This window comes from Myxocyprinus asiaticus, chromosome 4, assembly GCF_019703515.2.
Source record: "Myxocyprinus asiaticus isolate MX2 ecotype Aquarium Trade chromosome 4, UBuf_Myxa_2, whole genome shotgun sequence".
Taxonomy (NCBI): Eukaryota; Metazoa; Chordata; class Actinopteri; order Cypriniformes; family Catostomidae; genus Myxocyprinus; species Myxocyprinus asiaticus.
The window spans coordinates 30,751,513-30,778,917 of NC_059347.1; the positions used below are offsets into that span (position 1 = coordinate 30,751,513).

The 27,405-nt window shown below is 36.7% G+C and overlaps 1 long non-coding RNA gene across 1 annotated transcript in view; it reads left to right on the forward strand.

Annotated features, from left to right (window-relative positions):
• The window catches only part of LOC127438569 (uncharacterized), a 93,270-nt gene that overhangs the window by 9,434 nt on the left and 56,431 nt on the right, over nt 1–27,405 (forward strand). Inside the window, exon 2 of the long non-coding RNA XR_007896760.1 lies at nt 22,740–22,787. This is a non-coding gene — a long non-coding RNA (uncharacterized LOC127438569). The remainder of the gene's footprint in view (nt 1–22,739; nt 22,788–27,405) is intronic.

Sequence of the window (27,405 nt, forward strand, 5' to 3'; positions counted from 1 at the left end):
TGTCTTTTATGTATATGCACTTACATTTATACAATTGTTAAACTTTTTTGCATTCCCAATAAAAAAAAAAAAAAATATATATATATATAAATGAAACGAGGCAGCCTCGATGACGTATGCGGCCGACAAATGCGACTTCCGGAGGACACAGCCTTCCAAACGAGACACAGCCAATATGTAAGCACTGTAAGAAAATAGTGCCATACACCGCGGCTAACACAAGCACTATGCAAAGACTCCTACAGAACCACCGCAGCTCTCAACTAAAACCAACCAGGTCTGAAGATACTCATGTGAAATCATACAGGAGAGAAGCCAGTCAGTTGAGTTTGTGGCAAAACCTTTTACAGTGCTTGCATATTGTTCTGTCTTTTACTGCATATGATAATTCATACTTCGAAAGCAGAACTGAAGTGACATTCATTACAAGATGATTAATTAAAACATTTCAAAATGCACCTGTATCGTTTTGCATTTTGTGACTTTCAGTCGAATAAAAGACTATTTTTCCAGTCATATGCACTACCGGTCAAAAGTTTTGAAACACTTGACCGAAATGTTTCTCATGATCTTAAAAATCATTTGATCTGAAGGCTTATGCTTAAATGTTTGAAATTAGTTTTGTAGACAAAAATATAATTGTGCCAACATATTAATTTATTTTGTAACAAAACTAAAATGTATTTAAAAAAAAAGTTTTTGAAATTGATAACTTGGACCAAATAATAAAGAAAAGCAGCCAATAAGTGCCCAGCATATAGATGGGAACTCCTTCAGTACTGTTTAAAAAGCATCCCAGGGTGATACCTCAAGAAGTTGGTTGAGAAAATGTCAAGAGTACATGTCTGCAAATTCTAGGCAAAGGGTGACTACTTTGAAGATGCTAAAATAGTTTTTATTTATTTTGGATTTTGTTTAGTCACAACATAATTCCCTTAGTTCCATTTATGTTATTCCATAGTTTTGATGACTTTACTATTATTCTAAAATGTGAAGAAAAAAAATTATAATAAAGAATGAGTGTTTCAAAACTTTTGACCGGTAGTGTATATAGTGTTAAAATATTGTCTCGTCTCGTCTCGTGAGCTAAGTGTATCGTCACACCCCTACAACTGACACATGCTGATGATAAGACTAATAATGTCAAAAGGAGATATCAAATAAATGGTCTCATTTCATGTAAGGAGATTGAATGCCGTTGGATCGCTTTATATATTGCAGTTACAAAATTTTATAATTCACTACTGTATATTGTCATTGGCGTGGCAGTGGGCATGACAGCCTAGACAAATATGTGAACTTCATATACAGACTTTTAGAAATGGAGGGACGAGAGAGAAAAAAAAAGTCAAATTCTGAGAAGATTTTTCATTTAGATCTTCTCTCTAGGGCTGCATGATTATAGCAAAAATCATAATTGTCGATTATTGCCCTTGATATTGTAATCGCGATTATTAATGTACATTAAAATATTAAATTACCGTGACGTCACAAAGCAAGCAAAATAGCAGATTCAATATGAGCTACGCTCCAGTTTCTTTTAAGCATTAAATATTGTAATAATGTTTGTTAATGTTAGGCCAAATACAATTTATTTTAAATGGATATCTATGTATAGAATAAATTCAATAATGATATGACATATTCAATATTCAAACTTATTAACAGCTGATTTAAACTGACCAAATTACTTACTGCTTTCAGTAAGAGACAGGGGACCATTCATCCTATTAGATCTTCAATGGTGATCTTGTTCATGTAAGATCATCGTTAGATCATTTTTGGCCTCAGTGGTTGCACTTTGGAAATTTAAAAGTCATTTGCAATCGGAGTTTGTGCGATTCAATGTTAAATCTACTAACACCAGCTGCGTGGCAAATGGGTCTTATTAGAGCAGACACGATAACAATGATGGTGATTCCTGAAATATGCTATTCATGCCATATTCTTTATGTTGGCTACACCTCCAAAACAAACTTAGAACAGTTAAGCTGAATTACTTTATTGCTATTTTGTACAAATCAGATTCATATTGGCCTACATATTAACATGACAAAACAAAACTTTACAAAAAATTACATGAATAATTTGTACACAGAAATCGAGCAACGTGACAAACTCTCCCATTACAATGACTGCTGTCACTCACTGCAGGTTTACACTGTTTGAGACCTGCATTTTCACACGAGCTCAAAGACGCTCCGCACAAAGTTCTGCACTATCGCGAATGCTCTCATTAAAAACAAAGCTGTCTAATCAGCATAATAAATCAATTATTTACACCGCGTCTGTGCCTTGATTAGAACGGGAGTGTTTTAGTTTTGTCGTGTTGCTCATTTGCAGTGTTTTTAACATCTACGTTCAAAGCGAGTGGTGCAATATGCAATTAATCCAAAAGTGCTTTTCGCTCTTGTTCTACAGTTTCTTTTCAAGTCTCAGGTGATGTTTCTTCAGTATGAATTTTTGTGTGCCACCATGAACAGAGGTGGAACATAAAGTAAACATCTGGGCATTCAGACGGTTTAAAACTTGCGCTTTAGGATCAGTTGTCATTACTGATAGAATGGAGGACTAGTTTAAGCGGCTCTGATTGGCCATTGCCATTTCATTGCTCAACGGACATGTTAGTGATTGGTTAGAATACTTAACCGCTGCAAAAACACGGTGTAAATAGAAACCATTGAAGCAACACGAGCAGACTTAAATTGAATGCTGTAATCGTCAATTTTCACAATTACATAATCGAGGCAGCCGTAATCTCGATTAGTTTTTCGATTAATTTTGCAGCCCTAATTCTCTCTCAGCTTCACTCTGTGCTCCTCATCAGATCCACATCAGGAAGTCAATGTTCCCCACAGGCCAATTTTATTGTCAAGACTGAAATGCAGCCAGTCAAAACTGAGTCCATTTCTTCTCTTAAACTCACAATTGCTGGTAAATGGAAGGCCTATATTGTTCCATTCATTTAAACGAGGCTCAAAAGACAACTTTATTGAAGGGGGTTTAGTTGTTTTGTTTTTTGTTTGATGTTTTGTTTAGTGGAATAACTCTAGTATTCATAGTCATTCATTAGATGCAAAGTGAATATTGTTATTTCAACTGTAGTGCACAAATTAACTAAAATTAAGAATGGCTTTTTAAAATGTTTTTATTTTGGGTGTGGTTTTATTTGATCTCAGCATTAAGAAAGATAACCTCAGACCTTGAAATGTCTTAGTTAAATGTCTTTTGTGAAAGATTTTCTATCACCAGCAAGAAAAGTGCAAACCTCTTCACAATACAGAAATATTTATTTTTCTGTGAAACTTTGGGGCTTTCCAAAACATCACAAAAAATGTTTGTGCTATTTGTATTTTGACACCTCAAAACAGATTAATATACTGGTTTCATGCAGAAGAATTTAGTTCATGAATAACAAAAACATTTGTTAATTGCACAGTTTTGTTTACATCCATCTCATCAAGACTTAAAATGATTTGAAGTTGTACATCCATAGATGCAGAGATCAGTGTGATCAGTGATGCTTTTAGATGTGAATTTTCAGACAAAACCTTCCCAGCATAAGCAAGAAGGGAAGCCTTTTCTTGGCCGGTCCTGATCAGCATATTCCACTTCTGCTTATACTGTAATTAGGGATAACCTCCAAAAACTGCAAGCCAACAAGATTTCCAGACAGTGGAAGTGACCTTTAAGTTATGAAACAGTTCACAAAACATCATAAATATTGGTAGTATTTTCAGATTAGGTTAAAAGAAATCATACTTTCTGTCTTTGAGGGTTGGGTCATTTGATGATTGAATGATTAACAGAATATTTTGCTTAGTACTTTTACAGTGTTTTTTGAATAAACAGCTCAGAAGGTTTTGAAAGTTTTTCAATTTCTTGTATACACCTTTTACTCGTGAATGCTTCAATGAAGAACATCTTTTAGACTGATGTCAGTTTTCACATCTGTTTAGACATAGGACAAACATTTATGCTTGTTCACAAGTGTGTTTGTGAAATGCAAATTTACAGACCAGTAATCCTTCAGTTTTGAATGTGCTTACTAGCGGAGATGCTGCCGGCTGTTCTCTATGGTAAAAGAAGAACCTAATTGAAACCAGTTTGCTTTAGCTTTAAGCATGATTGACCTCACTGAAAATAACTACTTGTTTGTCTTCCATATAAACTCAGAAGAAAAAAAAGAAACGTCCTCTCACTTTCAACTGTTTTTATTTTCAGCAAACTTAACGTGTAAATATTTGTATGAACATAAAAAGATACAATAACTAAGACATAAACTGAACAAATTTCACAGACATGTGAGTAACAGAAATGGAATAATGTGTCCCTGAACAAAGGGGGGGTCAAAAATAACAGTCAGTATCTGGAGTGGCCACCAGCCAGGGCCGGAGTGGCAATCGGGAGATCCCGCTGGGCCGATCAAAAATTGGGTCGGTTAGGTCCCCATGTTGATTGACAAACTTTCATCATATGTCGCATAACAATTGCCAACAGCTAACATCTGGTATTTAAAGGATCAGAATTGTGTTCCGTATTATAGCGGACGCAGTCTGTATTTTATCATCTCACACCCAAACAAATGAGAGAGTAGCCTGTGAGAGACGAAACTGATGTTGCGCCGCATCACTTTACAGCGCGGGAAGGATCACGGAAGATCCATCGAGAACAGATAGGCTACTAATAGCTGAATGGATGAACGTGCCTCAGGTACAAGATCATCACAAGTTTAATACTGACTGCAGTCTCACAATCTCAATTAATTAATCTCTGAAATCCTCCTCCCTAGCAGTGCAGAATGATAATAGCTAAATTATTTTTTGTCACAAAATAACAGAATACTTAAAGTAAATGAATACAGATGCAACAGCACGACACGGTACGAAAACAATGGGACTTTACAGCTCTCAAAAGATTAAACTCAATGAAACAAACTGCACAGAGTGCCTTCAGTGTTGTATAATGCGATAAAACCCTCTTAAAGAGACAGTAACCATTTTGCCTTTGTCCTGAACATTTACATTCCAAGTAAAAGAAAAGTACAAATGTGTTATTTTTAGTCTTTTATTTCACTCTTATCATTGTAAAATGGCACGTTTTTGAATGGCATGTAACAAAGTAAAAACAATCACTCAAACTTAATTGTTTCACTGGATCTGTTGCTGTTTTAATTATCTAAAATACAAAGCACTGACCATTTAAAGTGTGAGCCTGTACATCTTGAAAGAGTTATAAACATTTACAGTTCTATAGTGTTATGTGCCTAGATAGTCTTTAAAATAAACTTAGTTTACCCAAAAATGAAATTTCTCTCATCATTTACTCACCCTCATGCCATCCCAGATGTGTATGACTTTCTGTCTTCTGCTGAACACAAATGAAGCTTTTTAGAAGAATTTCTCAGTTCTGTTGGTCCTTTCAATGCAAGTGAATGGTGATCAGAACTCAGAAGGTACAAAAATCACATAAATGCAATCCATACAACTCCAGTGGTTTAATCTATGTCTTCAGCCGCGATATGATAGGGGTGGGTGAGAAACAGATCAATATTTAAGTTTTTTTTTTTACTATAAATTCTCCTCCCTGCCCAGTAGGGGGCAATATGCTTATGTAAATCACCAAAAACAGAAGAAGAACTCTTAAGAGAGAGGAGTGCTTATGAAAGTGAAAGTGGAGATTTATAGTAAAAAATGACTTAATTATTTATCTGTTTCTCACTGCTTCTCATTTACTTGCATTGAATAGACCAACAGTTCTTCTAAACATCTTCATTCATGTTCTGCAAAAGAAAGTCATACACATCTGGGATGGCATGAGGGTGAGGAAATGATCAAATATCCCTTTAACATTCACTTGCAAGTTCCCGGACATTTCTGGGGGGAATGGCCCTAGCCCTCACCCTCCGATCCAACAGGTCCCAGACGTGCTCAATGGGATTGAGATCCGGGCTCTTCGCTGGCCATGGCAGAGCACTGACATCCTTGTCTTGCAGGAAATCACACACAGAACAAGCAGTATGGCTGGTGGCATTGTCATGCTGGAGTGTTATGTCAGGATGAGCCTGCAGGAATGGTACCACATGAGGGAAGAGGATGTCTTCCCTGTAACGCACAGCATTGAGATTGCCTTCAGTGACAACAAGCTCAGTCCGATGATGCTGTGACACACCGCCCCAGACCATGACGGACCCTCCACGTCCAAATCGATCCCGCTCCAGAGTACAGGCCTTGGTGCAATGTTCATTCCTTCGACGATAAACGCAAGTCCGACCATCACCCCTGGTGAGACAAAACTGTGACTCGTCAGTGAAGAGCACTTTTTGCCAGTCATGTCTGGTCCAGCGAAGGTGGGTTTGTGCCCATAGGCGACGTTGTTGCCGGTGATGTCAGGTAAAGACCTGCCTTACAACAGGCCTACAAGCCCTCAGTCCAGCCTCTCTCAGCCTAGTGCGGACAGTCTGAGCACTGATAGAGGGATTGTGCGTTCCTGGTGTAACTCCTGCAGTTGTTGTTGCCATCCTGTACCTGTCCCACAGGTGTGATATTCGGATGTACCGATCCTGTGCAGGTGTTGTTACACGTGGTCTGCCAATGCAAGGATGATCAGCTGCCTTCCTGTCCCCCTGTAGCGCTGTCTTAGGCGTCTCACCGTATGGACATTGCAATTTATTGCCCTGGCCACATCTGCAGTCCTCTTGCCTCCATGAAGCATGCCTAAGGCACGTTCATGCAGATGATCAGGGACCCTGGGCATCTTTCTTTTGGTGTTTTTCAGAGTCAGTAGAAAGGTCTCTTTAGTGTCCTAAGTTTTTATAACTGTGACCTAAATTGCCTACTGTCTGTAAGCTGTTAGGGTCTTAACGACCGTTCCACAGGTGCATGTTCATTAATTGTTTATGTGGTTATGTGTAAAGGGTTTAAACATTGTTTAAACCCTTTACAATAAAGATCTGTAAAGTTATTTGGATTTTTACAAAATTATCTTTAAAATAGTGTTCTGAAAAGGGACGTTTCTTTTGTTGCTGAGTTGAGTACAGTTTACCTGAGGTCACACCAGTACAAATCTGATTGGAGATTGAAAATGTGCACAATAATGGTTTTTACTTGCCACAACCAGTCATGAGGGAACCACAAAACCTATTGTTGTCTCAGAAGAAGGGGAAAGAGTTTATGCTGAATAGTACAGAGTTGTGTTTCATTGTGTGCCTTTCTAAAGTCCAAGTGTTGTTTTGATCGTCATTCAGTTTTGTTCCATAGGTGGTTCAGTTCTGGCAGTCTGTTTCAATATCAGTACATTTTTACCAAGAGTACCTCTGCATAAACCGCATGTCTATGTTAGAGTTTCATTTTACACTGCTTCTGTTTTTTACTTTCTGTGTCAACTGGTTTTTGCTGAATTATCCATTTTGATCATCAAAGGCTACTTTCTTTATACTGCTAAGGGATAGTTCATCCTCATGTTCCACACCCGTATACATTTTTTTATTCAGTGGAACACAAAAGGAGATGTTATGCAGAATGAAAGGGCCTGAAAGCTTCAGTCACCATTCACTTTCATTATATCAAGTGAATGTTGAATGAGCTGTCAGTCCTTAACATTCTGCCTAACATCTTTTTTTTGTGTTCCACAGAAGAGAGAGTCATATGAGTTTGGAACAACATGAATAAATGACAAGATTAAATTTTTTGGGTGAACTATTACTTTAATTCCTGTAGCTGTAGTGTTCCTGTAGCTCAACAGGTAGAGCAACAGCAAGATCATGGGTTTGAATCCCAGGGAACGTATATACGGATAAAATGTGTTGCTTAAGTGGGCTGTTGCAAGTCATTCTGGATAAAACATAACCATTTTCAAAGTGTGTATAAAGGAAAGGGCAGTCCATTAACCAAAGTTTAGCACAAGAACTGGAGCAAAATGTTAGACATATGTATTACCAATCATGATAAATAACACTCTTTCTGCTAAATTTTGATCATTACGGCTGCTATGCTTTGTGTTCTTAACAATTTGTGGTTTCATGTACATAATCAGCTTTCTAAATAACATTTGTTCGAAGCCTTTTTTTGTATGTAAATTATTCATCGCTGGTTTAAACCATTTAGGATTATAAAATCATATTAATTACTATTTCTAAAAAATATGAAAATCTGTTCTGAAGATAAAATGGTTTATAAAAATTATGATCTTGGCAATAGCTAATATAATGGTGTGAATTACATTTGACTTTGCAACATTTACATTGTTATAGTCTTTTATGTACTTAGGAATGATTGCATTTTCATAAATGTATTCTCTGAGGTCTGGATTTGTCATACAGTATCTGCAGTTATTTTCTGGTGAAAGGACTTCGAAAGTTTTATCTCTTTTATGCCTATTAGACCTTCATTGACTGGTATCTGAGGCAATTTCCATTTTAATTACAGATTTTTGACTTGGGGGTAACAAATCTCTCTTTCTTGGGTATATTGTGCTGGTGTGGCATTTCACATAAAACATTTTAATACTGAAAAGAAAAAGTATATGATATGTTGGGGTTGGTTTTTATTTATACCTAACCATACTGATAAATTGTGTTTTAAAAATCATTATGTAAGGAATAATTGACGATGGACCATTAAATTATTGAAAAATAATGCACACCCAAGGTAGTAATGCAGTCATGATGTGCAACGGAGGGTGTGCGTTATTTTTCAATAATTCAATGGGCCAGAGTCTTCAGCTTATACCATGGTTACCAAACCTTAAGACATCGTTCAGGGTTTTATTTCAAGAAATTTTCTGGTTTTCGTCCCTAAAACACTCTTGTGAGAGGAACTAATTTCTTCAGCCATGGATTCAGCATCTTGCTTTTATTCAGTCTGAGCCTTCGTTGCTAGTTTGAAAATGTCACTTCAGAACTAGCAACGGAGGATTGAGAGGCTTGCACTGCTTTACTGGAGCACTTACTGGAGTAATAAGGTAGTGCATTTGTGTATGTTTGTGAGTTTATTTTTGAGTGATCGAAAGAGAGAAACTCAGAAACAGAGAGAGAGCTTCTGGGATTACCTTTTTTGTAAAAAAAAAAAAAAAGGTAGATTATTACAATATTTCTAGTTATAACAAATTTTTTGGAGAAATAAGTGCCATTTTATTTATGTACAATAACTTGCATGAAAACTAGTAATCACAGTAATCACTTCAGAGACCCAGTATCTGAGCAGAAGCAGTGGGTGGCATTGTTGCACTTCAACTGGCACGTTTTGCACCGCTTCTCGTGTGAATGGAAAATGCCTATACAAACGAGAAGTAGCAAGATCGCAAGCAAAGCCTGCCGCCCATTGTGTCCCATGTAAAACTGCCTTAATGTGTATAATGTATGTGTGTCCATGTGTGTGAGAGATTAAGAGAGGAGGAGGTATATCAACAGACCCGTGGTATAAATATACTTTAATACTGATTACCTTTAAGAATTAAAGGAATAGTTCACCCAAAACTCTCTTATTCTGTAATTATTGACACACCCTTATATTGTTCCAAATCCCTATGCATTTCTTCCATGGAACAAAAAAGGGGATGTTAGGCACTATTCACTTTCATTGCATATTTTTTCTCCATACAAAGAAAGTTAATGGTAACTGAGTCTGTCATTCTGCGTAACATCCCCTTTTGTGTTCTACATTTGATCAATCATCAGCTTTGAGCATTATTATTTCGAAAACTACACAGATGTGATTGTCTTCAGATGCTCTGACACACATTCAGTGCTCTATTTATATAACAAATTTCCCCTTTCCTCTCACCACAAATTCATTTGAAGATTTTTTTCCAGGGGAAGCCTTGGTTTTGTTTCCAGAGCCTAATCTCATCAAACAACGCATTCCCTCTGAGACCTTTTCCTCCCAATGCCATGTGTCAATCTTCTTTGTGTCTCGTTAGTCATGAACAAAGGCCCAGCACAATCCACCTGCTGTTTGAAATGGGAAATCATCAGACTCAAGGTCTCAAAAGAGAGACATGTCACTCACACATAAGCTAATCAGCACAAATCTTGACGCTGAATTACGTGAGGTGACTTGCGATGGAAAAGGTGTTGCCAATATGTTTTTTTAATGAATGTCTTCAACGTCTCTTGCGCTTTCGTACGCAGCTATGTTTCTAAATCATGTGATGCTCCCTCAACCTAAATAATAAGAGGAGGCTAATTTGCACAATTGTTTGTTAATTTGTATAAACTCAGTTTCAGTTCTCTCAAATACTACTTTGAGAAAAGCCGCAGGGGGTCTGTACATTTCTAAACACTTTCAAAAGACCCTTGACTAATGAAACAGAGAGAAAACAGTCTTCTAAAGCAAGTGCCTACTTCTTTTAGTTCAATCCATGAAGGTCTAAAATACCTTAAAGCTGTCCATTTAACTTGCAAAATGTTTTATTTGATCAGAATACACTGCTAATTTTGATTGGCCGTCAGTGGGAAAGGATGCTTTTTGCCCCTGAATGTGGAATTACTGCATCTACCAGCAAGGGCTAACAAGACCACGCTAACCAGACAAACTTTGACCCCTTGGCTAAATCAAATGTGATAATGTTTTAGCAATGTTTAGTCTTTTATTCTAGAAAATATGTATATTGAATTCATAGGTATATTGGTGACAGGACTTTGCCACTCTTAGTTGTACAAATCTAATTTTGTAATCTAAAGTTGTACAAATTTCTTGCGAATATTTTTTATTTTTATATTTTTTTTTAGAACATGCCATAAACATGCTTTGAGGATAGCTTTTTGTAATAACCTGAATATTCCTAAAACTTTATATTGCTTTTCCCTCAAGACCTTTCTCAAGATGTCATGGTAATTTATCCTGAACTGTAAAAAAAAAATAAATAAATAAAAAAGACCATCTACGTCATTCACTACTTTTGTTTTATGAGGCATGTTCTGTGCATTAGCTGCCACTGACTCTACCCCGTCACATACTGAGAGAGAGCACTCACAGCTGGGCAGGCCAGGGGTGAGCAGACACTGTCAGGACATCAGATTTTAGTGTGCTGATGGGACTGCAGTCTGCCATATCTCATCTGTCTGACAGCCATGCACTCTGTCACCCTGATGCTGATAAAATGGATGCCCACTAGATGGAGGGGCTGCCTCTGTGCTGCTTTGAAGACTTTCAGCAGGCTTGGCAGGTTGTGTTAGCCATAGTAAGCTATTCGTAAGAGCTGGTGCTCATCTGCTTGAAAAGAAAGGAAACAAAAGAATAGTGTGTGTTAAATTTCACACAGAAATGGAAATTCTGTCATCGTTTATTCACCCTCATGTTGTTTTTAAAACCCATATGAATTTCTTTCTTCTGTGGAACACAAGATGTTAGGCAGAATGTTAGCCTCAGTCACCATTCATTTCACTTTTCTTTTTTTTTTTTTTTTTTTTCATATAATGAAAGTGAATGGTGATTGAGCCATTTGTCATTTTGTGTCCCACACAAGAAAGAAAGTCATACTGGGTTGGAATCCCTTGAAGTATTCCAAATAGCTTTGTTTGACCCTGATGAAGGTGTAGTTTGGTATTTGATTGCCTAAAAGTGTCTCCAAAACAATTGCTGCTAAGGAGTTGATTGATATGAAAGCAACAGTTTCATTCCTTTTTTTTTTTTATAAACATCCCTTACATTTTAGACCCCATGAAATCACTTAATGATGAGTCCCTTTTCTCCTGTGTTGATATATCCTAGTGGAACAGGAAGCTTGGTCTGTATCCTCAGAAAGGAAAGACTGCACTTTAAATATGCATATCTGCTAAAATATTATTTTGTCAGCTTTGAAAAGTAAACTATATGGCCTCAAAGCTAATAGACATGCACTAAAAGTCATAAAATTTTGATTTCATGGGGTCAAAACACTGGCTGTAAGGACAGGCAAATCACCTTAAAGTTGAGTTACATGTAGATTTCGATGACAGCTGTGCTCACTTTGTAGAATATCTCTAATAATGAAAAGAGTGTGTGAGTCTTTGGCCCATAAGAAAGAACTCAAGCCAATTAATAAAGCAGCCCACTACACTTAATTGGTATGCATTCACAAAGAGTCTGATTAATGTAAACTGCTTTCGTGGACAATTTATTGTAAGCATATGCATGTTTATTTACTTTTTTTATTGGGAGGTAACCCCACAATAATCAAAATAAGTAAGGACAAGCCCCCCATTATTTATACCATGATCAGTGGAAACCTGTAAATGCTTCACGCTGCAACCCCCCTTGGTGAAGCATATAATTTTCTGATAGCCCTTACATAAATTCTTGTGTTAAAACTGGTGTATTATTTGAGCTGTAAAGTTGTTTAAATCGTTTTTATGGTTATATACAGCCTAACATTGTCATGGCAACGAAGTTGTAAAATTGGATATAACTTTACATAGAAAGGGTTAGTAAGCAATTTTGTCATACGCATATTGTTTACGTCTTGTGGCTATACTTTTGAAACAGTGAGTATTTTATCTTTTATGTATTGGATTTATTCACTTCCATTATGAGTGCCTCACTTTTAACCCAGATTTTTTCATTTTATAAAGAAAAGGAGGGACAAGCCAAAATGAATATTTGTGGTGATCAACAATATTCCACAAATGCTGTCGATTTAGCTTAGCTTAGCTTAACCCAACCCAAACTATTATTTTAAGATATTTATAGTGTCTACCATAGGCCAATTAGAAAGTATTCCATAATGAATTGTACAGTACATTGACATTGGTTTCAGTGTCTTGAGAAATATTGTAGTGACTTTATGGGATTACATTCGTGCCAGTTGTTTTGAATGTAACTTTAAGAAACAAATAAAAATATAAACTGAGAATGAATAAAAGCAAACTGAAATAAAAAAAATTCAAAGGCAAAATTTACACTTACTCTTCAAATAAACTGCACACACTGTTAACGAAATTCTCTGCTTGCGTTCGCTGATCAGGACTTACGAATGCGCTGCTCACATTTTCAGTCACAATTCCAAAGTTTTCATTTCCAAAGCTCCCGGAGTTTTCATTCGCAGTTCTGGCAAAATACTTTCATGTGGGTGGGGCTTTTCATCAGCTTGTGAGATTTTGAGTGACAGTTCTTTGACCTGGAAGTAGAGTTAACCTAGAAGGGGCTCTGGTTCAGGTTTTGTGTGTGAAAGTGTGAGAATCTGTTAGCGGCTTCATAATTAATTAGTGTTTAGTGATATATTTAGCAGCTTGTTTTTGTACGTTATCTGTATTTTTCCCCACAATTATTTTGAGGGATTAAGGGATTGGAAGTATTATATTATCGTGAGATAAGCTTTCAGGAGCAGCATGGATGAATGCCATCGTCATGACTACCCCTTTGTTAGTGCATGCCATGCAGGTTTTTTTTCTTTTTTTTTTTTTTTTCTGAAGAATTTAAACAGATTATGAAAATCTTTTCACAGGTTGTAGACATTCAGTGGCATTGCATTGCATGGGTATTCAATCCAAAGGATGTTTTTGTTGATAATGTTTTTTAACGCTGCTTCAAATGTTGCTTCTACAAAACCAGCTGAATGATTGATTTTAAATTTTGAATGAATTTAACGTGATTAAAATTGTTGTGGAAATCAAATCACTTTATTAGTGCAGTTTCACCAACACTGCATATCATAGTTACAAGATAATATACAAGATAGACAGAATACACAACACTCACTGAACAATATGTACACATAATACACACTATCCATATTACATAATGCACTTTGTACACAATATACAGACAACAGAACACAATGTACATAAAATGATACACATATTGCTTTTTTTATGCGTTACACCATTTAAAATTTTATGTTCAAGAGGACACCAACGCATTAGAGGCTTGTTTCTTTTCATTTATTCAGTGTTCCTGTACTGTACATTTCACTGTCCAGTGCAATTTAATTAATTGGGACTAACCATATATAATTTGAAATGTCTTAACCTCAATCATCAGCAATAGACTAGTGTTTTACAACTGAAATCATATAGCTAAAAAAGTGCAAAGTCAAGCTAGAGAATTATCATTCATGTTAATTTTCAGACATCAGTTGACAATCATAATTTATCATCCAGAAAAATTACCTGGTAAAACCATGGTTAGTTATATCTATATCATATATATATATAATATACATATACACTGGTGGCCAAAAGTTTGGAATAATGTACAGATTTTGCTCTTATGGAAATAAATGTGTACTTTTATTCACCAAAGTGGCATTCAACTGATCACAATGTATAATCAGGACATTAATAACATGAAAAATTACTATTACAATTTGAAAAAATGTTCAGAACTTCTCAAACTACTTCAAAGAGTTCTCATCTAAAAATCCTCCACGTGCAGCAATGACAGCTTTGCAGATCCTTGGCATTCTAGCTGTCAGTTTGTCCAGATACTCAGGTGACATTTCACCCCACACTTCCTGTAGCACTTGCCATAGATGTGGCTGTCTTGTCGGGCACTTCTCACACACCTTACGGTCTAGTGGATCCCACAAAAGCTCAATAGGGTTAAGATCCATAACACACTTTTTCAATTATCTGTTGTCCATTGTCTGTTTCTTTGCTTACGCTAACCTTTTCTTTTTGTTTTTCTGTTTCAAAAGTGGCTTTTTCTTTGCGATTCTTCCCACAAGGCCTGCACACCTGAGTCTTCTCTTTACTGTTGTACATGAAACTGATGTTGAGCGGGTAGAATTCAATGAAGCTGTCAGCTAAGGACATGTGAGGCATCTATTTCTCAAACTAGAGACTCTGATGTACTTATCCTCTTGTTTAGTTGTCCTTTGTCTTTGAAGACTGTAGTGTACACCTTTGTATGAAATCTTCAGTTTTATGGCAATTTCAAGCATTGTATAGCCTTCATTCCTCAAAACAATGATCAACTGACGAGTTTCTAGAGAAAGCTGTTTCTTTTTTGCCATTTTTTTACCTAATATTGACCTTCAGACATGCCAGTCTATTGCATACTGTGACAACTCAAAAACAAACACAAAGACAATGTTAAGCTTCATTTAACGAACTAAATATCTTTCAGCTGTGTTTGATATAATGGTAAGTGATTTTCTAGTACCAAATTAGCAATTTAGCATGATTACTCAAGGATAAGGTGTTGGAGTTATGGCTGCTGGAAATGGGGCCTGTCTAGATTTGATCAAAAATTACATTTTTCAAATAGTGATGGTGCTGTTTGTTACATCGGTAATGTCCTGACTATACTTTGTGATCAGTTGAATGCAACTTTGGTGAATTAAAGTACAAAATTTCCTTTCGAAACAGCAAAATCTTTACATTACTCCAAACTTTTGGCTGCCAGTGTATATGAAAAAAAAACAAAAAAACAAAACAAAACATGGTTACTAAAGTCTACGTATTACTATAGTCATCTAAGTGACTCAGACTAACTCTCAGTCTGAATTGCAATAACTTATTTATTTATTTATTAGCTTGTCTTAATTATACAGACTTGCCTCAGGCTGCCTCCATTGTCCTGCTGCTGATGATTAAGGCATTCGTTCGTGTTGCTCCTCAAAACTTATTATGACAAAATAGTTGTATGAAAAAATACTGATAAAATACAAAACCAAAAGCCTAAATATATCACTAAACACTAATTAATTCATTATGAAGCTGCTAACAGATTCTCGCACTTTTACATGCAAAACCTGAACCAGAGCCCCTTCCAGGTTAACTCTACTTCCAGGTCAAAGAACTGTCACTCACAATCTCAGAAGCCAATGAGAACTGCTCTTTGTTAGCCCCAACCACATAAGAGCTTTATGTCAGAACTGGGAATGAAAACTTTGGAAACGTGACTGAAAACGGGAGAAGCGCATTCATAAGTCCTGATCAGCGAACACAAGCAGAGAATTTCGTTAACAAATTATGCAGTTTATTTGAGGACTAAATGTAAATTTTGCCTTTTTGAATTTAGTTTTTTCAGTTTCAGATTGTTTTTATTCATTCTCAGTTTAGATTTTTATTTGCTTCTACGTTCGAAACAGTTGGCACAAAAGTATTCCTTTATGACTTGAGACTAGTCAAAAGCCACTAGATTATGTGTCGTGATGCATATGATTTTAAAAGGAATTTTAATGCATTAATTGTAATGCATCATTTAAATTTGTTTGCTATTTACTGTAATGATTTCCTCAGACCTACTTTATATTATGTGGCCTTAACTTCTATGTAATTAACCATTTGATACAATGTACTTATGTACATTTCATGTAGTTGCATTGTAATTACATTTGTAGTTACACTGTTAACTTTACCCCTAACCCAACCTTTACCCCTTATCCTAACCCTAACCCTACCCTTACTCCTAAATCTACCTGTACCTCAACCTCAGTAGCAGAAAATGTGGGAATTTTGCAGAACAACATGTAGTTATACAGTAAATACATAGTCTTGTATGTATTAACTATTAGTACAAGGTAGTTAAGGCCACCTAACATAAAGTGTGACCACTTCCTCTAATATATATGGCCATTTGAACCTCTATCTCCTTGACATTTGTATCCTGCATATGGATCATTTCACTCCATGATATCTCCTCAGTCTGGGGTATAATATGATTGGCATTTGACATTAAAAGTGTTCAAGATGCCATATACTTTATATGATTTGTCCCACCATATGACAGTTTCAACATTTGACCAAGACAATGTGACAAACATTAGGTTAAAACACAAAAATATAATTATATATGTAATGGATAATCCCTGGCTAGTTGTGCACATACACAACACATTAATCGTCTTGCATCAATTTGTCAGACAGCGAAAGACACATTTAATTGGTCCTGATTTCCTACTCTCACCCTCTGTACAAAACAAGCTGAATTCCATTATATTAGCTATGCTGATGAAACTGGTTAGGAAATGTTTTCAATTGCTATTGCTCACTCTGCTTGCACTGTAATGTTATGTTGCTGTGGTTACAAACAGCGCATTAATATCGAATGGTGATTAAAACTGACCGGAACTACCTGTGCATTCAACAGTTTGAAATGCACGCATTCTAGCCAATCAGAATAGAGTATTAGAATGGACAATGGTATACTTTATGTAACCATAAATGTGTACAGGGCTCCAGACTAAAAAAATGACTAAGGAGCCATTGGCTCCTAAACTGAAACATTTAGGTTTCAGTTGTCACATCACAAAATTACTCGATTTAGATTGTTGTTAAAAAACAAGATATAAAGCCAAAGAATAGACAGCTGATAGCTCATTAATTGTGTTTATAATGTATACTGTATAGTGTAAAACAAATACTGTATGGCATGTCTTGGTCATTAACCTTTATCATAACTTCCCTGTGTTGAAAAGCCTTTACAAGCGTCCCAAGCATTTTGAATACAACCTTTAGCTAAGAACTCCACTGCTCTGTTTTTCAGAATGACACCAATCAAACATTCATTGCCAGAGGGCTTATATACTCTGCTCATAGATTCACCACCATCCTTCATCTCCTCTCATTTCTTTTACACAGAAATCTTAGATCAGAGACTAGCTGTCATCCCTTCACCATGTCCTTGAGATAGGCTGCTACTCACAAGTTATCAACTGTTTTATGAATACTTAATAGAGCAAAACTTCAGTTAAATGGTGTAGTGTGTACAGTGACGCTCTGCAACATTGATAAACCACTTTAGTATTTCCATTTTAAAAAGTAAACGCCTTTCCCCCAGTTTTAGAAAATCTATGCTTCTTTATGCAGCTTTAGTTGATTTTGTCCAGCATTTCAATGTTTGGCTTTGTTTACCTAGTTGAGTCAATGTAGTGTGAGTGATTGTTTTATTATGAACTATTATAAAAAAACTGGAAAAGACTGGTCTTTACAAACTAATTTAATGGACCATTATGTCAATTAGCAGTAAACTAATGCCACTCTAAACATGTGGATGAATATTTTATTCATAACAAACTAGACTAAATGTTTAAAGATGCTCTGTTCCAAAATCACATTGGAATCTATGGCAGCATCCTAACTGAAATTGAACCTTATAAGTGGCCAATTTGGAATGTTCTACATAGGCAGAAACTCTGTGTGTCGAACAAATAGTGCTCTTCACACAAAGTGTCTTGACTCGCAATTGATTTCAGTAGACATTGGTGTTAGCATGTTGCTATAGTCTGTTTTAATTCAATTTATTAGACACAATTTTTAATTGATTCTTTTTGTTATGGAATTAATTTATCAAAATTTCTCTTCCTTCACCTGCCATATTGGATGTTTTTTTTTCACTGAGCTTGTTACAATGTATTCTGTGATTTTCCTTCTATGTGAAGGATACATGTAGAGGTGTCTTGGAATTTGGCTGAATGAAGTATTTTAGAAGGCTGCATAATTAGGCCTTACCCTATCGTGCCTTCAAATTCTGCCTAGGGTCATGTCTTCTTGCCTTTGGTCCCCTGCATGCAGATATCAGTTGCCCACTGAATTAGTATACTATCACCCACATTGCCCAAAGACCTGGTCAACTGTAGAGCTGGAAAAAGCTCTGTGTCTTGCGTCATAACCCTCACCAACAGCCCATTTACCTCTCACACACAAACACACATATTTGCGTTACCTAGAGGAGGCCTCTCGGGCAACAGTTTTCTAGGCCTGCCCAAACACAGTACATACACGTAGCAGGCTGTTGTGGTAACTCGGCAACCGGGCTCCCATATAATGAAAGATCCTTGTGACGAGGCCCCTTGTTTCTATTAGCAATTGTCTGCCCTCACGTATTGAGTTCAATATTGAGTTTACTGATGAGTTTACAGGGGTGACAGCATTGTTGGTGTTTCTTTCTAATAGTATAATTAGTGTGGATAGCAATGTTGTAGTACACGAGTCCGACTCGAGTTGTGATATTGACTTGTGACTCTTCTCAGACTTGAACACTAATGACTCTGACTTGGACTCAAGCATTGGGTGCATTCTGACTTGGAGGAGAGGACTCATTACAACCGTTAACTTTTGCATTCTGCCCTTTTATGGCATGAGATCACATGCATGTCATGCCATGTATCGGTTGTGCTAGCGCGAATCTCTGCGCTCGCATGTGGATTTCCTTTGCTTTCACTCAAAACTTGACACGCACTCTCAAGTCTTCCTGCTCTTGTTCAGAGAGTGCGTGTGCCACTCAAAACATGTAAGGTGTACTCGCAAATCTATTAAAAAGCAAAATAACTCTGCCTCTGTTTATTCATACAAATATTCTGCCTCTGTAGACGTGGTGTAGCGAGGGAGAATACCGAAGTTTGAGGAATCAGCTTGCCATTTGGTCGGTGGTGCATAATACATGGTTAAAGTCGCACTGTAAGAATTATATTCTGATTCGCACTGACAATGTAAGAGACATGAGCAAATCAAATGACAGAAACCATTAACAAATAACACATGGCGACTTAAGACCTCTCAAAACTTTTACCTCAGTAGAAAACATACAAGTTTGTCTAGAACACATGAAGGATTTTTCAGAATCTATGTGGTGGCACATATATAGAAAATGTGAAATATGTGGAACAAAATCACAAATCATTATTATGAGTTATAATTATAACAGGAACATAAGATCATTTTGACTTGTGTTCATGCGTTTTTCATCACAGTTTTACATAGAGATGGAGTTTGGCTTGTGTGATGCAAATTTATCACAAATGTAGGCTAAAACAGTTAAGTAATCCCATTGTTAAAAGGACATCCATCCAAAATTCTAATCATTCAAAATCATTAGAATTGCTCCAACACCTGAATTATAATGAATTTTGATAATATAACACTAGAGGACAATAACAAAAAAAATAAATAAATACACTTCAAATAAGTGGCAAGAAGGCACTGTTGTTTACAGTGGAAAGTTATTTTTCTGACATTTCTGACATGATTTTTTTATGTCATTGATTATTTTATAGGCTTATATACAACATTGTGATAGACAGACAGACAGACAGACAGACAGATCTTCTCAAGTAATTATTCAAGACAAAGAAACAGTTAGTACTAAAATAAGAACAAAGAAACAAATGAAGAAAGCTGTGCTTAAAGATTCTAAAAGCAAAATCAAACATTCAAGTAACATTAAGAAAAAAAACTACAGAGACTGTATTGTTATTGTGTGTATGGTTTCTTGTACAATACACTTTGAAAGGCTGAATGTGTGTGTGTACGCGTGTGCGTGTGTGTGTGGGCGGGTTTGGTTGGTTTATGAGGAAATTTTTTTTAGGTTACAAACTGATTATTACAAAGGTATTATGCTATAAATGTGGTTTATGAGGACATTTCTAGTGTCGCCATTATTCAAATCGCTTAAACATACTAAACAATGTTTTTTGAAAATGTAAAAATGCAGGAAGTTTTTTGTGAGGGTTAGGTTTAGGGGTTAGAATCTATAGTTTGTACAGTATAAAATTCATTGTCTATGGAGAGTCCTCATAAGGATAGCTGCACCAACGTGTGTGTGTGTGTGTGTGTGTGTGTGTGTGTGTGTGTGTGTGTGTGTGTGTGTGCCAATTAACTTGAACAGAATTTTTTTTTTTTTGTGTGCTTATTTTATGACATAGACAATGACATGTAACTCAGACTTGTATGCAGTTAATGGCAACTCTGACACAATATTGTTGACTCGAGATCTAGTGACTTGACTACAACATTGGTGGATAGCAGTAGTTTATTTTTCATTATGTTTTGGTCTTTTAGCTAAGGAAAATTTCATCTCTCAAGCAAAGGTCCATCATTTTGATGGGTTGGGTCAAGTGTTGTTACTCCAGGCTCATGTTTAGTCTGCATCAGCTGAATAAATTCACTTTAGAATGTACATGTCTTCTCAGCTGTCACCCATTTCCCAGGTAATTACTTTTTCCACCAATAAAGAGAGTGGTGGTCTGTGGTTCAGATCAGTGTGCTCAAAATCAAATCTTAGCTTCAGACATGAATTGAGTGTGGTAGTCAAACTGGTTTGTTGTTTGTGTGTGTGTGTCTGTGTTTACTTATGCTTTGGGGACAAAATTGTTACCTAAATCATTTGGAACATCCCTTTAGGGACGTCTATGAAAAATTATGAATTAATATACAGTATAAGTATATAATGATTTTTTTAAAATAATAATAATAATAATTATTATTATTTTATTTTTAGTTAAAATGCAAAGAAAAATGTTTTATTTAAGGGATACGATTTGGGTTTTGGTTACAGTTAGTCTGTAGTAATGATAATTTGCTTTATTTAAAAACAATACAGTTGAATTCAACAGTGTTTTTGTCTGTGTGATAGGCGTGTACTTACTGTAGCTTTAGTTTTGAGACAAATTTGTCCCCAGAAGTTAGCTAAATCTGACAAAACCTTCTTTTGGGGGCATTTGGAAAAGAAAGATTGATAAATAAAATATTTTTTAATAAGTTTTCTTTCAGTGGTTGGGTTAGAGATAGACATTTGTATTTATAATTAGCTTATATATATATATATATATATATATGAGAGAGAGAGAGAGAGAGAGAGAGAGAGAGAGTGTGGGATAGGTGTTCTTTGTTCTGAGGAGTCAGTTTGAGTCTTTTTGTGTATGTGTTTATGCAGCTGGGGGACTATGAACAGTAATAGAATCTGCTGCAGACTCTTAACTCTCTATATAAGAGCCTCTTCTCAGGAAAGCACAAGCTTGTTTGCTTTCACACACCATGTTTGAAATGTGACATACAGGTATCAAAAACAGTAACAAACACACACACACTCACCAACAGAAAACCTAAACCACAAACCCAAAAGTTCAGCTAAAGAAGCAGCTGACACAAACAATTTAGTGTTCGTGTTAGTGTTTGTGTATGTGTCTCTGTTATTTCTTTATCCCTTTAAATCCCTGTCCACTGACCATACTATGGAATACTCACCAATGCATTGCTAGATTTAATTCTTCATGAATAAACAGTGCTTTTTAATGTTTTGTTTTCAGATAACCTTTGAGTTGTTGCCATGTTTGATTTGTGTTCACAACTGTCATGTATTTTATGGTTTTACAAACGCCACTCCAGACAACATTCTCTGTCATGAGATCCAATGAACCTTCACCTCACAATTTTCCATCTAAATTGGATTGCAGAAATTCAATAATATATGATTTACAATTTAGAGCTGAATTAAAACATATTTTCGATATCTAAACAGTAACTTAAGCCTTTACCTAATTTGTTGACCAAGTTCAGAATATTAGCAGGTACTGCAAGATGTTAAATTTCTTTGAAAGAGAGACTACATGTCTGCATCATCCAGAGAGAACTAACACACTTCAAAATACAAAACCTATTAGCCTGCCTCCTTAGGTAGCATTTTATAACATCATAGATGCACTCCTGACATGAAGGCTGTTGCAGACGGTTGGCAGCATAATTATACTGCCTTCTAAAATACTTTGTTTCGGTCAAATTTGCTCAAGAAGGCTTTATGTTTTAGTATTGTGCTGTTAGCTTAGCAATATGCTAACATGCAAACCAATTGCTAATTAAAACTCATTTGTGGAGCGCTATATGTAAGTTGCTGCCTTTTTGTATAGTGACTCAAATTAGTCACTTTTTAGGTTCCATGATGGTTTGGATACTTCCTTAGAAGGCAGCTGCCTATGTAGGCTGTACACAGCTCACTGGATTTGGGAAAATAACTATTCTCTCAGAGTCAGTTACATTCTCTTCAAGCTTTAGAGTGTATACTAGAACAATAAATTAATTCTGTCTTTTTTTATCTCCACAGTGCAGGAGTCAGCCGCATATTGGACTGAGGCATGTCACCAAACAACGGGTATGTACTTCTAATTCTCTCCTCTTTTTGCCTGTGTCATGTCCTATAGGGAGCATAATGTATTGATTTTTGGAGTGGGGGCTTCAGTCACCCGCATTGAGGCAGGAAACATCAATGATATTTCCCACCACTGTATTTGCACATTAAACTGGGATAGGAGAAAGTATTTTAACCACAAAATGTACACACTTCAGCTTATACTCATCTGTCCAATAGTTTCATATGAAAGAAATGTATAATCTCTTCTCACTATCAATCAGTTTGTCAAATGACATCACCTGTCTAACGAGGAGTTGAAGAAGCTCTTTCTTACACCTTTGTGAACAGCATGACACCCCGGCACTCAGTATTACATGACTGTAGCCTGATCCACTGTCCCTGCCCTTCAGACAATGCAGCAGTGACGAAGAGGGATCAGGCACAAGCTCTCCATCAAAGCACACAGCTCTCCCCTGTCCCCATTAACACAGGGAACTTGGCGGCCCTCACAAACTATGCCATCAGCCCTGAACTGGAAGCAAGACTTTGATCCTAGCACACATTCTGAAGAGAGCGTCACAGAATGCTTAAACATGACTTTCATCTTTACAAATTCAGCTTCTTTTTCTGTCAGCATGTGCTCCACTTGCTCTTAAGGCAGTTGTTCCCTGGCTCAACCACAGTCTGGGTTGACTGGGTTTATCTGACGCTTTGATAATATGAATTTTGATGCCAGTTCTTTGAGGCTAGCAGATGAGTTTAAAAAAGACAGATTGAGAATATGGCAGATTGTGTTGCTAGTGCTTTAGATGAGATCCATCTAACTTGGCTCAGAGGGCCAAACTGTAATATAAGCACATCATTAAAAAGTGACATAAAGGAGCATTTATGCAGTCAGAACAGCAATTAGCCTTGTGAAAATTGCCTCCAAACCTGAATTACTCAGAAGATTATATAAAAAACTGTGGTGCTGTTCTCACAGTAGATAAATAAGGACTATAGCCCTGAGATGGGTGTAGGATACTAGCAGTATGGGTTTGTCTCATGTTTCATTGTGTGTGGTTTTGTTTGACATCAAAGGGCTCTTAGTGACTCCTTGAACTGGGCTTGTGTTTTTGGTAGCACCCTTTCCTCTAGCTGTCTTAAAAAAAAATTGTTTATTTTTTTTTTAAACAAAAAAAATTACAGAATTAGATTGGCTCCAAAAAGAACTCGAACATTTTTGGACACTGAAGCCACACTTAAAATGTATACATTTCAGTGTATTTAATTACAAATTATCAAGCAAATTGTCATCTGTGAACAAATGATGCTAGAGCTTTGCTGGAACTACGTCATATTTCTTAGCCAGTTTTGCAATTACTTTTAACCAACTGGCCTCCGGGTCATTTTTAGTGGTTGTATTAAATCAGGATGTATGAAGCAGAGGAACCACAGGTAGTAGTTCATCACATTAACTATGGATATGTTCCACTAAGTTTGACAACCAGAAAGTGTCCTAATACTTTGGTCATAATTTTAAACAATGTAAATGTTCTTATGCTAGCTTTCTTAAAAATAAATGCCACTTGGTTTGATATTTTGTGAAATATTTTTTACGGCAGTAATTAAATACCTTGATGTTCCAACCATTATTCGGTTACCTTACATAATCAACACATGATCAAAATAAATTTCAGCTGTAAACACTAATAGCACTTAACGCAACATATAATGCAGTATCCAAGCCACGAACACAAGGATAACATAAGAGGAAGTGTTTTTTATGCAGGCAAACCTTTTAGTGGGCCGAAGGCAGCAGTTCTCCTAAATGCTTTTCCCGCATCCGTCTGTCCCTGCTCTGACAGCTTTAGCACTCAACAATGTCCTCATTCCCATTTTTCACTTTCTTTGTATTGCTAGAGAAAAGGCTGCTTGGTGTGAGTGCATGATTCTGCATATTTCATAAAATTGCTTCAGGAAAGGGCACTATATTGCATTAAATTGCCTATAATATGTAGACTCAGAATGGGCTTTCACTGCTTTTACATACTGACTTCCCTGCTCAAAAGACCTGGTTAGGCCAGCTGTGCATAAGGTCTCACACACTAATGGCTTAGTAACTAGTTAGTTTGTAACTAAGTCGGTACTTAATTTGGTTGTACCACCTGTTCCTAAGGCAAGACTTAGTTAGTAGGTTATTAGCTCTCCATAAAAGTAATGCATAATATGGCCCGTGCATTTTAAAGTCTTGGCCTTCAGTGCGATTCATGCCATTTAAGTAAACACTGTTTCACAATGATTAAGTCACCCTATACCTATGGACATCATACATTACATCGTAGCCAACTTATATCACCAAATTACATTCAAAAAACTCTTCCACGAACGAAAACCAAAACTCGAAATGACACTGAATGTTCAAGGTAGCCTAATCTTAACTGCAGCATGATTGTTTTGTGAAATATCTTATTAAATAAAGAGTTGGATATGTCTCTCGAATGGACATTCAAAAATTATAATTTTTCATATGAATCTACCAGGAAGGTCTATAATACGTGAAAAAAGTTATCTGATAATATTTGCGATTTAAATGTTGCTTGCTATACATTTCACTGAATGCTCAAGACATCCTAATTTACACTTTGAAAACTCCTGATGTTGCTATAATAATGCAAAAAGTACTTACCAATTTAATTGAAGTCAAAATCAGTCCTCCTTTCCTGTTTAATAAATTAAGCGATCACACGGTCATGAAAAACGTCTCGGGTTTATAAATCCATAAGGATCTCTTTCTCAGTGGCGATAATGGCAGTGATGACAGCAGTCTCTTGTGCCCTTCAAATGGACTCGGAAATATCGTAATTACGAGTTCCGAGCACGTGAATGACACGGCGATGTCGTACTAATGAGTGGGAAACTCGGAATTCTAGATGATACCCGAGTTGGGACTTTGGAAGGGGCGTGTCGACAGGAAAGATGGAAATGAATGATTTTGCAAAATTATTTCAACTTATGTACTTTATTTCAAAATAATATTTTGTTATGACTAGTAGTTATGACAACTAGTGGTAAAACAACCCTTCGCGGTTAGTTTTAAGCAAATTAACTAATTATTTGTTAGATACCATGCATTAACAAAAAGTTGTGTATGAGTTATACATGTAATTCACTTATGTTTATTCACTGGTACAACAGAAAACAAGCTTTTTCTGTCGTTCATTGTGTATTTGTTGAGTTTGGCTTCTTCCATATTTTGTTTCTCACTTGAATGCATGACATGTCATAGTAACGAATGCACAACTCAGAGGTACGAGCATCCCAGGTCCACTTGAAGGCAGGATCTGTCTTGATCTCACGCTCTTCACTTTCAAATTACATCCATCACTCAATGCGTGATTGCGACACTCAAGGTCTAAAAGACTACACCCACCAAGAACAAATAAATCAATCTGACTGGCTGATGAATCTGACAGTTTGACTTTAGATGCCCATTCATTTGCACTGTTGAAGGATTCAGTGTAAATTCTGAAGGCTTAAGGGGGTGGAGCTCAGACTCACATGCTGCTTCAGCCAACGAGCTCTGCTTCGGCATACAATGTGAAACAGGCTTCACGCTTCACTTGTAAGCATCGAGGAATAAATTCTGATTGGATAAACGTTTAGTTTTTCCCTATTCGTTTGTAGATGAATTAATCAGAATCAGAATGAGCTTTATTGCCAAGTAAGCTTACACATACTAGGAATTTGTCTTGGTAACAGAAGCTTCCAGTGCACAGACAATACAACAACAAGACAGAGATAATGGAAAAAAAAATAGAATAAATATAAAAAGTGAATAGATCGAAATATATAGAAATACACATTAAGATCCAAAGTCCAAACTGTCCTTTGTAGTTTTCTGTTGTCCGATTTGTAGCTGAACCAAACCAGACAGTTATTGAAGTGCAGAGGACAGACTCGATGGCTGCTGAGTAGAACTGTATCAGCAGTGCCTGTGACAGGTTGATCTACCTCAACTGGCGAAGGAAGTACAACCTCTGCTGGGCCATTTTTACAATGGAGTCAATGTGGGTCTCGCACTTCAGGTCCTGTGAGATGGTAGAGCCCAGGAATCTGAATGACTCCACTGCTGCCACAGTGCTGTTCAGAATGGTCCTCTTAATGTCCACTATCATCTCCACTGTTTTGAGCGTGTTCAACTCCAGGTTGTTTTGACTGCACCAGACAGCCAGCTGTTCAGCCTCCCTTCTGTATGCAGACTCATTGTCATCCTGGATGAGGCCGATGTCAGTTGTGTCGTCTGCAAACGTCAGGAGCTTGACAGAGGTGTCCTTGGCAGTGCAGTCATTTGTGTACAGGGAGAAGAGTAGTGGGGAGAGCACACATACCTGGGGGGCAACAGTGCTGATCATGCAGGTGCTGGAAGTGAATTTCCTCAGTCTCACTAACTGCTGCCTATCTGTCAGAAAGCTGGTGATCCACTGACAGATAGAGGTGGGAACAGAGAGCTGGTTTAATTTAGTCTGGAGAATAGCTGGGATGATGGTGTTGAAAGCTGAACTGAAGTCCACAAAAAGGATCATTGCATATGTTCCTGGTTGTCCAGATTTTGCAGGATATGATGCAATCCCATGTTGACTGAATCATCCACAGACCT